A 14,089-nucleotide genomic window follows, 5' to 3' on the forward strand; every position below is an offset into this window, starting at 1 on the left:
TCTATTAACAGACGCCTGACGTCTCATAGTCTTAGTTGCTTTGATGCAAAAATAAATAAATAAATAAATAAAATAAAACAGTTAAAATAAAATAAGGGATCATACTGCGTCCTGCATCTCGTGGTTTGGACTCCTACAGTTTGTTTTAGTGCCAAAAAAAATCAATACCAACCTCCATCATATCCAGGTATCATCGTAAGGGGGGGGGGGGCATGACGACCAGGTTTTTGAGTGTTTAATTGCACAGACCTAGGAACACTTATACACATGGTTAAGTGGGCGGGCATATGCCCTCTGCCCCTTCCTCTCGAATACGTCCCTGATACCGACTCTGCCAGAGTGTAGGCACCAGAATTGTCCAGGATGTCAGTTGTACAGTCCTGATAATTCTACATAAATGAGCCCTCCATGTTCCAGCACGATGACGCTTCATCCCATACAGATCCGTGTGATAACCCGGTTTGAAGAGAAGAAATTTATTGGACTTCGTCCAGTAATTCCTTTATCCACCCATAGCTCGAATACTTTTGCAATGAACTGGAACGCCTTATCAGGGCGCAGTCAGTACATCCTTCTTCTGCATCTGAACTGGTGACTGCACTGAAGGAAGAATAGATACAAAATTCCTTCTGAGTCCGATGAGGAAGTGGTCAATAGTTTTCAATGACGAATCGATGTTGTCACTGTAACCAAAAGGTTGGCCTGTTTTTGTTTTGTTTTTTTGTGATACCCTTCCAAATGCTTTTAATAGTAGCGTATATGCTGTTCATTCATTTCGATGTTACTCGGTATTATTGTTATCTTTTTTATTATTATTGTTATTAACAACTACAAAACAGCAATCAAACGTTCCTGGGGGTGCAGCTACAAAGCATTATTACACAACTTCAAAGCAATAGCTTGGAGTATACATTTCCAAAGTAAAGCGAAAAGTAAATGTACATAAAGAGGATACAAAACAGTAAATTGAAATCTACAGATAAAAATAAAACTAAATAAATAAAAATAGGACGGATCAGTCAGATTTAAGTGAACAGGTAGAAGTAAGGTAAAGCATTGGTATTTCTTCACACACATTACACAATCAGTCTTAGAACTTGCAAGAAGAGTCAATAAGGTTCAGGTAATGGATGAGGTTAGCAATTTCAGTTGCCTCTTGAAAGTATCCAGGGGTGTCAAATATCTCCAGATTTTCTTTGTTGATTGATCTTGCAGTCCTGTTATAGAAGTTGGAGTATCCATAATTTGTTCTCGCATAGGATGGTTTCTTAAAGCTCTTGTCGGTGCGTTGAAAGTTATTTGTGAGACGAGATGAGGGCAATTCGGGGTTCCATTTAACAGCTGGTTAAAAAGGAGTAAGTCTGCTTTATCTCTTCTTTCTTCCAGCATTTCAAGTCCAAAGAATACACACCACTCTTAGTAGGATTTTCATTGTATTCAAGGCCACGTTTAAGTCAAATGTACTGTATTGCTCTTTTTTGAATATTTTCAATTTCTAATTTTTAGTAAGCTGCATGTGGGGACCAGACCTGTAAGGCAAATTCTAGGGCTGGCCTAACATAGATTTTGTAGAGAAAGATGAAAAGTGCCAATTGATTGAAGTCTCGGTTAATCATTTTCAGGAAACCTAGTTTTTGCTAGCTGCTTTCACAATGTTTGAGACATGGACATCAAAGGAAAATGATTATTTAATAAAGATACCTAAATTTTTGGCTGTACTAACTTTTTTGATTGCCTTATTGTTGATAAAATAAGGAAAATTAAGTTTGCTTTTCTTGTGTGCATTAGCAAAGCTCATCAGCTCACACTTATTTTCATTGATTACCATTTTGTTCTCCTTCAGCCACTGAATAACTCGTTGAAGAGCTTCGTTTAGGATGATGCAGTCATTGGTACTGCGAATTGCATTATAAATTTTTATGTCGCTGCAAATATTTTGATTTTGATTTGGTAGTCTCCAAGGGTATTTGGCAGGTCGTTGATGTAGATAAGAAATAATAGCGAGCCTAAGGATGAACCTGGTGATGAAATTGGTGTCCTGTGGGACACCAATTTCAGGCTTGAAAGGATGTGAGATTTTACCTTTAAATGTCACCTACATTTTTCTACCTTCCAAGTAGTTTGCAATCCAGTTTAGTGCCTGTCCTCTGAAACCATAGCGATACAGTTTATTGATTAGTCTCTGATGGACTACCTTGTCGAAGGCTTTGCTTAAATCAAGGAAGATGGAGTCGACTTGTTTTCCTTTGTCAAGCGTCTGGGATATATTCGTGACAAACTAAATCATATCTGTGCAGGTGGAACGACCCTTGATAAATCCGTGACAAATTAAGTTTCATAAAATTAAATAGCTGCTTCATTGTAATGAAGCAGCTATTTAACTTTATGGATTCAATTATCTTCGAATATATATCCATTATTAGAATTTCAAGGTAATATCTATTACCTTTACCCACAGATGAATAGGCCAATAGGATTAAATATTTTAGACAAGATTCACCATCACTAAATTTTTATATGACGTAGTCGCACTTATGCATTTTCAGCACATAATGATTTTGATGCAGACCACACGCATTGCACTTGCTTGCGACACAACTATGAGCGTCAGCAGCCCAACCACCATTAAAACTGTATACACCATAGAGTACGAGCTGCTAAAGGGAAATGATCCACAAGCTTAGACTACCACAAGGCATTAAAAGCACGGACATGATCTATGCCCTTGATCTATGATACTAAGGCTGCCTCGACGTGTCCTAAAGCGTAGGTTGCTCATCTCACTAAAACTCTTCATTGAATTTTTCTCATCTGCATTCGGCACTTGAGGATGGAGAATTCCAGATGAAAGCTCAGGAAATGCCCCAGTAATCCAGTCGAATGCTAAAGCGACTTCATTTATCAGACTGTTTCCTATCACAGCGTCCTCGCGGATAGCACAGTGCCTATAATCATTGTTTTCCCCACACCGTGTAGAAAAGGCCACGATCGATAGGGAAGGCAACCCGAGGTAGTCAGTAAGGCATGCCCATGCCTCACCAGGCGAAGTACCGGGTGATTATAAAATAAGTTTCCTTATTCAGGAGACCACAGTGTCAAAACAGTTAGAGATAGCGCTGTGAAAATCGGTGGGTGTGTCATTTAGAGTATGAGGAAGAGATTTGTAGAAAAAAATATATATATATATTTCAAATTTCCGCCACCAGGGGAGAAATTGGCACTGTAAACATGAGATGGGAGTACTTAACTTAAGATTAGATTTTAATATCAGAACTTAGAAATCTACAGATATTGTTCTATGTGCTTTCCTTCTCTTCAGATGACATTCTGAAAACGGAGGACTGCGTGCGACACAGCTGCGCGTAGCATCTCATTGGGGATGTTGGCTACATGCTGTTTAATGCTTGCTTTCAAATCGACAAGCATCTGTATGCCGCCACGGTAAACTGTCTTTCAGGTATCCCCATAGCCAGAAATCACAGGGATTGAGATTTGCGGATCGGGCTGGCCACAACTGTGGAAAGTCTCTAGAAATGATGCGAACATTTTCGAATGTTGAACGGAGCAGTTCCTTCACTTGTCGACCAACGTGGAGAGGGGCATCATGTTTCATGAACACTACGGTCTCCAAACATTGCCTTTCTTTTCTTGCAGAGCGGGAATAATGTGATAAAATTAGAAGAGCGCAGTACCGTACACCTTATGGGCTCATGAGGTGTAGACTCTTCAAAGAAAAATGGTCCAGTTATAAACTCTGCTGTGAATCCACACCATACTGTAACGTATGGACTTTGTAGTGGTCTTTCATGCACAGCAGATGGACAAGAATATTCAGCAGTTTTGTGCATTTACAGCCCCATAAAGAGTGAAATGTGCCTCATCAGACCACAAGATCATTCGAGCCCACGTATCGTCAAGTTCCATACGAGCCAGAAATCGTAGAGAAAAGTCTATTCGTTGTTACTGATCCCAAGACTTTAGTTCTTGCAATACGTGAATCTTGTTCGGGAACCAGTGTAAAATTATTCGAAGCACTTTACGTACATAGTGTGCATAGAATTAGGGTCAGGTGCTGCCTGTGGTTTCCCACATCTGCGCCATATCTACACTGTGAAGAAATACAGAACTACTGTAAATGCCAGAAAAGGGTTCTGTGTTGAATACGTAGTTTTGTGTTGGGTTCTGTTGGGTGTCCTGGCATTTGGCCGTAGGGCCCCTTCTTTATTTACAAAACAACAAGCGGCCCCTAGCCATAAACTGGCAAATCCGCTATGTACATACATACATACACGTTATATACGATGATATACATAGAATAATGTTAATTATAATGCCATAAGTGTAATGAACATGTAACATGTTTGCACTACAAATAACATCCCGCAGTTAATCAGAAGTATCACAGGAACCACAAGACAGCAGTCTTTTTCTGCCCTAGGAAGAACGAAAACCGCACCCACTGGAGGTAGTGCTATAGCAGTGGGTGCTAGCTAATCCCGTACCCACAGCTGCCCAAACTGGGGTACCAGCTAAAAAAAGTACATGGCAGGTGATATCAGTTTTAAGAGATATCGATAGACATTGCAGGTGTTGGGTTGGTTCCTTGTTGTTGACATGTTGATAGACTTGAGAAGAGTTGCTTTCTTTTGGTGAAAACAGTAGTGCAGAATTGTTGTAGAGCTGAGAACGATTGAGAATTTCCAGTCAGCGCCACTTCATTTCCTTCAGAGAAGCTGCTGACAGCAGCTTGTAGTGTAGATCTGTCGTTGTGGTACAGGTTGCAGCGATACAGAATGTGTGCCCAGGTTTCCTCAACACCACACAAGCAGAGATTGGTGTCAGACAAACCAAATTGAAATAGTTTGGAGTTGATGGAGCCGTGCCCAGTAAGTATATACGATGTTATGTTTTTAGGCTGGGAGAAAACCATTGGCCGTCCGCCAATGGTTTTCTCGTTGAGAGGGAAGGTAACTGCAGGAACAAAAGAGCGGGTGACTTGACCAGTAGTACTGGAATCCCATTGTGATTGCCACACGCGTTGCCCGCACACATCCCATTATTTTCTGGCTAGTCTATGCCAGGGTCGCCTAAGCTTCCTGACGGAGACAGATGTAAAAAAAAAAGTTAGAGTGGGTGGACTTTAGAGTCAAGAAAGGGGGAGAACAGGTAGAAGTATGGGGGATGAAGAAGACGGCATCCCCGAGGTACAATGGAATGCATCCATCAGGCGTAAATAGGGGATGGGAGTGGGAGAAAAGCTGCCGTGCAAGGGAACACAAGCGCGATCGCCATTTTTCACAAACTTCTTACTCTTCTCATTCAGGTCCGGTCGTGATGTCAGTTTCAGTGGTGATGTCCAGTTTGGTAGTTAAAATCCTATCTGGTGATCCGTAAATCAGTAGGGATATAAATAGGAATGCAGCTGTGGCTGTCCTATACTGGATCTTCTCAGATTTGCTGGTAGGCCTCTGTATTGATTCCCAAAATATAGGTGGTTGTCTTCTCTTGGTTTTGATGATGATCCGGACAGTGACTATATCCATGGTGACTATATTTATCGTACGAATAAATCTTGTGAATAGCGCGTAAAGGCGACATAGTCTTCTTCTCTTTCTGTGCTGTTTTTGGTTTTTAGGAAGGTAATGTATCCTAGTCAGTAGGAGGCATCTCAAGTCTTTATATATTTCGCACTCGTACATCAGGCGATCCCAACTTTCGAGGGAACCATTTCGAGAGGCATTGTGGGGTTTCGGTAATCCCGAGTGCAGTGAGCTTTCCTCTGATAGATCCATGGCCAGTTAACAGAAAGGTGACATATAGGCCAGGGAAGAACCATGTGAGAGATTTCGGGTATACTGTTGCTATTGTAGGAATGAATTTTCTGGTGACTTTACGTGCAGTAGACCAAGGAAGGTTCAAGTCTCTTGACACACCTCTGGCAGGTACTACTGACTGGTAGTGTTTCGCATTGTGACCATTGCAACCGCCACTTCATCCACTACCTCCGTTCCGATAGGTGGTCGTCCCCTGCCTTTAATTACACCTAACTCCCCAGTCGCTTCAAATTTCTTATTAGTTTTCGAAGCCCCACTGACAATGTCAAAGGTCCTTTACGCAAATCTCTAAGTTTCCGATATTCACGTAGTGCTGCATTAGCGTTACTATTATTCTGGTAGAACAGTTTTGCTAAATGAGCACGTTCCTTTTTTGTAAGAGCTATAATGGATATTGACCGTGGCGTAGGCCCTAAATGACATACCCACCGATTTGATTTTCACAGAGTGAAAATCGGTGGGTATGTCATTTCAACATCAATATACAACATCAATAAAGGCCTCCTTTACACTGGGTTTCCTAACTCTAACTGTTTTTACACTGGGTTTCCTGAATAGGGAAACTTATTTTATAACCACCCAGTATAAATAAACTTAAAAAGTAATAATAGTAAAAATAGTAAGAATACTTACTATTACTTAATAATCATAATCGTAAGTATTTTTACAATAAAGATCTCTGTCTCTCGTCAGATGAACTTACATCGAGAGTAGCACTCTAGACTGAATTCTAGACTCATTCATCCAATTGATATGTTCAGACCCCAGTTGAAACTGTTACTTCTCTGCGTTGGATGTAAATGTAGGAAGATGTTTAAAAATCATAGATCGTCTTGCTTACGAGTGTCCCTCCCAGAGTCCACGGAATTCAAGTTGGCTTTAGATACTCGGTATGTTATGAGGCAGTTAATTCCAGATATCAGTCATTTACTGGTGCTGATATCAGTCATTTACTGGTGCTGTGACCGTTATTCGATCTTGTACAGCTCTTAAGAGTACTACTTTCGATATACAACATCAATAAAGGCCTCCTTACTTTAAAATAATTTCAGTAACACTGCTCAGTAGAAAGCGCTCTTTATTTGAAGTATAACACTGTGTTATCTCATTGCCGTAGTAAAATATGAGAGACCATTTCATTACAGATAAAACTTAATTTTTATTAATATGAGCTTTGGTATGTGATCTTATTCTCGGTATATTTTGGAGTATACGTTATGTACTCATAATATTTTGGAGCTTCTCATGATGTGTTTTTTAGAGTTAACATTTCATAACCAGTATAGCATCTGTCTGATAGTAATTAGTTTCAGCACTTTGAAAATATTTCGAAATTGATTGCAGATTTATGTCTCACCACTTACATTTTTTGCAGCGAATTCTTCTGTAACAAGTCTTAATGACATCACATTCCGCTTCCGGATTACTTCCCGTTTAACGTTCTCCATTCTCCAACAGTTTTTATTCTTGTGATGGTTTTCCTCAGAGTTCTTGTTTACTTTCGACTGCCTCATTCGGTCTGTCATTTCTCCTCAGGCGAAATATTCTTTCTGTTTTCTGTCACTGTTGGGCGAAGAAGAAAGAAACACAGGGCTTATCCAACACACGAGTCTTCCGCCTTGTCGGTCCATCATTTAGCCATTGTGCAAGTACTTCGGAGTTTTACGACTTGGAAGAGCTTGCAGGAACTCCCGTGAACTCTTTTAAGAACAATTTCTCGCGAGGGAAATCAAGAAAAACTCATAGGGAGTGGACAGTTTATGGTTCTTAAACCCTCTCTCTCTCTCTCTCTCTCTCTCTCTCTCTCTCTCTCTCTCTCTCTCTCTCTGTGTGTGTGTGTGTGTGTGTGTGTGTGTGTGTGTGTGGGTGGGTGGGTGGGTGGGTGGGTGGGTGGGTGTGGGTGGGTGGGTGGGTGGGTGGGAGAGAGAGAGAGAGAGAGAGAGAGAGAGAATCTGAAATATAAGACTGTTTTATTAAAAAATGAATTACAGGAATGCTAAAGTAGTTCAAAAGAATAGAAGCGTTTCCCTCAGCTGCCGAATGGTGAACACCACTCTTTGCGATAATGCGAGAATAATAGATCATTTCATTGTTAAGTTGCAGTTATTTCTGATGAAACTTCATTCGAAAACAACAACAAAAAAAAAAAAAAAAATCATTCATTTGTTTGTTCTTTTGCCTTTCATGTACATTTACAGTAAAACTTCACTAATTCGGAAATTTTTATATCCCTCAAATTAATGTCCTTAATGCAGTACATATTGATACTCTTCAACTTTGATTCCATCTAAATCAATTAGACCATCATCATCAATGTATGCTCAACAGTGTAAGAATAACGCAACCTCTTTCAGAATTGTTTCCGCAGTCACTTTGGAAAAAAAGTAAAACTATTCAAACAACATTAAATAAACTTTTATTGTTATATAATACACCTGCGCGTCATTCTGGTAAAATTTTATCAAGCAACGATGGCAACATCCAGTTCCTTTTCTTCCCTCCGTGTCCCACAGCACTCATATAGTTTGTGGATCAGGCAGTCACAGTTGAAGAGTGGTTGTTTTTGACAATTCTGGCAGCAAGCAGGACACAAAATAAGAAAATAGAGTTGCCAATATTAAAAATTATAACATAAAAAAGTATTGTTTGCAACTGGTCTGCAAATTGCAATGAAGTAAAGCGAAGTACAACTTTTAAGTGCACGAAAAAAAAAAAAGCCATTAAAGGATGTTCTTATTGATTCAAACGGAATCAAAGATTAAATATGTCAAAATGTGGTGTGCAAAAAGGATATTAATTTAGGGAGATGTAAGGATGTGGATACAAGAAGATGATGGTGAATATGTTATGATGATGTAAGAAATGGCAAAAGCATTTCATCGAGAAATTGTTCAAGTGAAGCGGAGATTGAAGAAGAAGAAGAGTCACGAACAAGAAAAGGCTAAACTACACGAAGCTAGAAGCCTCATCGATACTCTTATTAAAGTAGCTACACTGGTGTGCAAAACGTAAGGACCAACACTCTTTCTAAAGGTTACAACCACAAAATCAAACGAAACAGCCTGTGGCGATTTGCATAACTGTGACCGTTAAGTAGAAAGCTGGTGCACGTGCAAAAATTTGAATCGTGATGAGAGAGCTAACATAAACAGATAAAAGCAGCAGTTATGTGCAAACTACCGAATGGTGAGCACGATTTTTACAGACGTTCGATTGGTTTCATACAGTGCTACAGACAACGAAATAGCCAGTAGACAACATCTGGGTGAATTTTTCTCTGGGGTCGAATAATTGGGAAGCTCGAGGAAGGTCGAAGTGCGAGGAGTGTGCCTGCAGAGTTCGGTGTCGCCCAATAGCAGCGTGTCACGTGCGTGGGCGGCCTTCAGGTACAGCTGTTCGAAGGACTAGTGGTGGTCGTCCATGAAAAACAACGCCCAATGATGACCGCTATATACTCCTACAGGCGAAGAGGGACCGACACCAGACAGCGAGATCCATTGCAAACCAGTTGTACAGGACGAAGGATATGGCGGTTCACTGTGGCCAGGCGACTCCACAAAGGTGGACTGTTTGCCCGACGGCCAGTATGCTGTGTTCCTTTAACACCTGCCCATCGGAGACACCGTTTACAGTGGTGCATCGAACACAAGGACTGAACAGCAACGCAATGGGGTAAGGTACTCTTTACTAATGAGAGTAGATTCAGTCTCAGCAGCGATTCTGGACATCAGCTAATCTGGTGACAGGTTGGCACACGGTATCACTCCGAAAACATCACCGAAAATGATCGATATTGCGGTCGAGGTATTCTCGTCTGGGGAGGCGTTATCTTGGATGGACGTACACAACTCCAGATACTGGAAAGCGTTACTGTAACCGGTGCACACTACTGTACTGAGGTAATCCTTCCCCATGTGCGTCTGTTCCAAGGTGCCATTGGTCCCGAGTTTGTGTTAATGGATGATAACGCCACACCCCATCGCATTGCAGCTGGTGATATGCTTTTGGAAAGTTAGGACATTGTTTTTATGGATTGGCCTGCCCGTTCCATTGATCTAAATCCCATCGAACACATATGGGACGCTCTGGGGAGACGCGTAGCGGCACATCCTCATCCACCAGAAAATGTTCACCAGTTGAAGATGGCGCTGACAGAGGAATGGGCGATGTTACCTCAAGAACTTAACAACGTTGTTCCAAGTATGAACAGGCAGTGCAAAGTCTGCATCGACATTAGGGGTGGCCATATATACTACTGAGGATCACCTCTTCCCTTTGTTCCATCTTTGGCAGTGATGCATCTACATTTAGTAAATGTATATATCTATTTAATAGTTTTTATTATACAATAATTATATTGTAAAGAGCTGAAAATTTGTACAAAAGTGTATAATGTATATTTTATGATTTCTGTATACCCTTCTAGCCTACTTGCTGTACAGGGGGTGAACCTTGTGTTAATAAACTGATAGTAAATAAAATAAAATAAAAAAATCTGTATCATGGCAACCAGTGCTATGTTGCCATTTTTGAATAAAGTCCCTCTGTACCGTTTTGTTTCCGTCGTTGTGTCGGTGTTGTTTCCTTCATCATTTCTGTACCTCACGAGGTTTCTTTGGTATGCTTTTCCCATATCCAGGCCACTCCTATGAGAAGCTACAGGTGAAAACCTGGCTGGTCCTTAAGTTTTGCACAACAGTGTAATTCTGGGGAGGAATGCAAAAATATTTTTATGCCTGAAAAGAAATGAAGGACGTCATCAGGTCAGAGGACCTTTACTCAACAGAAATTTTGATTTCTTCAAAATACAAACCGGATTCGAGAGGAACCGAGAGGATTAAAATCTTAATAATTAACGTTTAAGATTTATTGATTAATATACAAGATATCAACTCGTTGTGAAGGTGTTCACAATATGAATAAACGATGCATTCATACTACCTGGGTTGTAGAAATGATAGAAGTGTCATACCTTTGCATAAACATCCTCTTACAAGATATATTGTTGAAAAACATACGATTCGTGTTCTGTTTGATTTGAACTCTTTATATTCAATTCTGCTTTGAATATAAATATATTCACATGAAAGTTTTTTCGTCATAATTTTGTCCTACCTAACATTGTTTAAAAATTAAGACACAATGACTAGTCAATAATCCGTGCCAAAAATCGTCCTTCAGAACGACTTCTTCAGGAACAGTCAGAAAAGTGGCAGCTATGTATTAATGTGCAAAATAAAAGGTTTTACACTGGGAAATAGACAATCCCGAAATAAAAAAAAAATAAAAAAATTCGAATTAAGTGAGGAGGAAGGGGAGAGAAAGAGAGAGATTTGCAGGTTACTATTCCTACTGGCGTGATTTCTGAATGCACTGTAAGACAGCCAGCAAGGTGTTCTGTGGTGTTCTCTCTGTGGTCTAGGACATTTGCTTGTAGCCAATGGGAAGGTCGTAATCAATCTTTCTAAAGAAAGACATCGATCTTGAAAAGGTCCAAAGACAGGCAACGCGCATGGTGCAGTGCTAGGTTGTAGGAAGTTTTCTTTTAGCCAATGAGTTGTAAGTCACTGAATAATTTATCTCCGTGGGTAGTTGAGGCTGTTTTGGAAAATTCACTGGTCAACTAGATCGCTACTTGCGTGATGAGTGGAATACTTTAGAAGAGTTTTATTTTATTATTATTTTATTTATATATTTATTTCGTTTGATTTTGTTAGTGTAGCAAAAACCTAATATTTCCTTGTACCATATGGCTAATACTAAATTGTCATGTATTGCAAGATCATGAATAAATCTGCACGTTTTTGTGAACTACTACTTGAATATATTTACATATATTCAAGTAGTAGTGTTGTATTCAAATAGTATTATATTATTCGGACGGACCCCTCCCATTACTCCTAATTACTACAGTTTCACTGTATAACCCTTTCCTTAAAACTGTCATAATGCAGGTGAGCCTTAGTTAGCGAACTCAACAATTTAATAACTGCATAGAATTCATGGTAGTTATATACTGCAGCTGGGAAAACCAATCTCAGTATGTTGCTTCTATCTAAGTGCTTCTTTAAGAATCTCGCACTTCCATATTTGTGATCCTGTAGCGTCGCTTCGCAACAAGAGGCCTGTTGTGACATTCCTGTCCAAGTGCAAAAAAGTGTGTTTGCATACTCCTCAGTAGTGTACCTATAGTCCATATTAGCCCAAAACGTAAGGATATTTTGCCTTTTAAAAAGCGATGCACGTGAGCACTGTTCGCGCTTACGTTTCACCCGTTTTGCGGATGGAGTCACTTAAATGACATTCTCTGAGTAGCTGACGCACGCCATTCTGCTACGTCGATGTCAGGCTGAGGCCAAGAGGAGAGAGCAGACTGCCTTATTTGATGGAACTTCTGATGCAGTTTTCTTCATCGCTGTAGGCTGCAACTTGAAAACTTATCTGAATCATGTTTTTCAAACAGGATTTTTTCCCCTCACTTAATAGAAGCTTTCGTCCATGTACTGTATATCAGGTGATTATAAAGTAGTTTCAGTACTTGAGAGTCGAATATCCATAGCAATTTTTCTGAAACCGTTGAATTGCTGAACTCTTGGATTGGTTAGCTGACTCTGTAATGCCCAGGTAAGTTCACTATCCGCAAAAGTCAGAAATACACGTAGACAGTAGTGTTTAACATTTTTTATGTTAAACACTCACGGTTTCTGAAATTACGTTTTCATAAACCGTGAGAGGTACCATTGGAGACTATTACATTGTACCTTTGTGCTCATGACGCCATTATTTATATGAAGAACAATTGTCCAAAAATTGGTCTAACTTTAAGTATGTCATCTCTGGTCGCTGAGTCTACACCATATAGTCATTATAGCCTTATTCCAGTTTCTGTGCAATTTCACATGGACTGTCTTCCACTCATGTTCTGCGACTACCACCAGTAAGAACAAAATGAGTCTCGTTTACCAAGAGAATACTTCCATCCAACTTTAGCTGTGCCAGGAAGTGTGAAGTAGAGTCGTCATGCCAGTCAGAAAACTACAGAGACTCAGCACTACATTATGGAATTAGAACGGAAATCTGCACAGGACATTGACTCCACCAGTCCAGTCTTCTCGTATCTGCTGCAGTCTCCTTGAGCTGTTGGATACCATTGGTTAGCGGACACTGTACAGCTAATTTCAGTATCCAGTAGTAATACCCAGTAATATCCAGTAGTAATCATGTCCCCCCACTTTTACTTACTATTGAATACACCGTTCCAAAGGGCGAGAAGATCTTGGCCTGATGTGGAGGTCGAAGAACTTAAACAAGTATATCGAACAGCAAGAAACGCGTATACGGAAAGAATAAAGAAATCAAATCAGCAATCCTGGAAGCGACTTGTCTCTTGCAAGGGAAATTCGGACCCCTGGGGGGTGGTGTACAAAATCACCACAAACAAACTCCCCAGGGGGAAGTGAACACCGCTACGGAAACCCCACAGAGAAACATAACCACCACCTGGAGGAGACTCAGAAACAACGTTTTTCATCCAAACATTAATCCAAAAACAACCGAGCAGCATATGATCTGCAGAGAAAATGAAACTTATTGGACTGGACAAGTTGAACGCAGTTCACACAGGAAGAACTCCTAGCCGCTGCAGCTCTTATCAAAGGGAAAAAATGTGTACTCCTCTATTTTATCCCCCCCGCCTCCTTAAAGGTTGTATAACTTTTAGTATTAGCTTGATATTTTGTGTATTTGTAACATAAGATCAACTTTCAATAATTTCATATGGGCTTCTCGATGTAAATATTTATTGTTTGCTGGAAAGAGCGGGAATAGCGAACTTACTTTAAACATTATGGTCTCTGAGAATTTTTACACACGGCTACGCAGTTAATGAAATAATTTCCGTTGAGGTTTAAGAAACACGTTCTATAACGATAAAATCAATTTTGGTTATATTCTGTTTAACTGTTGCATTTTTTTTTTTTTTTTTCAAATATATGCAAATAATATTCGACTTTAAAACTGAAAAACAAACACCTTAATGATCTGTTTGGTATACTATTGTCTTTAAAAGGGGCCTTGGGGTGAGATGGCGAATGCCTTGTAAACTTGCCTCAGCCCTTTTACTGACATAATGGGAAATACATTAATAACATAGCTATTAAATAAATAAATATATATATACTGTATTTATTTATTTAATTAATTAATAAATATACTAGAGAGCTTCGTCCCTGCTCGCTGCGCTCGCTTCTTTTGGT

At 39.8% G+C, this 14,089-nt stretch overlaps 1 protein-coding gene across 2 annotated transcripts in view; it reads left to right on the forward strand.

The window, feature by feature from the left end:
* Positions 1 to 14,089, forward strand: part of LOC150091079 (uncharacterized) — a 628,940-nt gene that overhangs the window by 480,592 nt on the left and 134,259 nt on the right. The window lies entirely within an intron of this gene.

The sequence above is a fragment of the Mastigoproctus giganteus genome, chromosome 1 (genome assembly GCF_048544385.1).
Source record: "Mastigoproctus giganteus isolate SK-2022 chromosome 1, ASM4854438v1, whole genome shotgun sequence".
In the NCBI taxonomy this organism is placed as follows: domain Eukaryota; kingdom Metazoa; phylum Arthropoda; class Arachnida; order Uropygi; family Thelyphonidae; genus Mastigoproctus; species Mastigoproctus giganteus.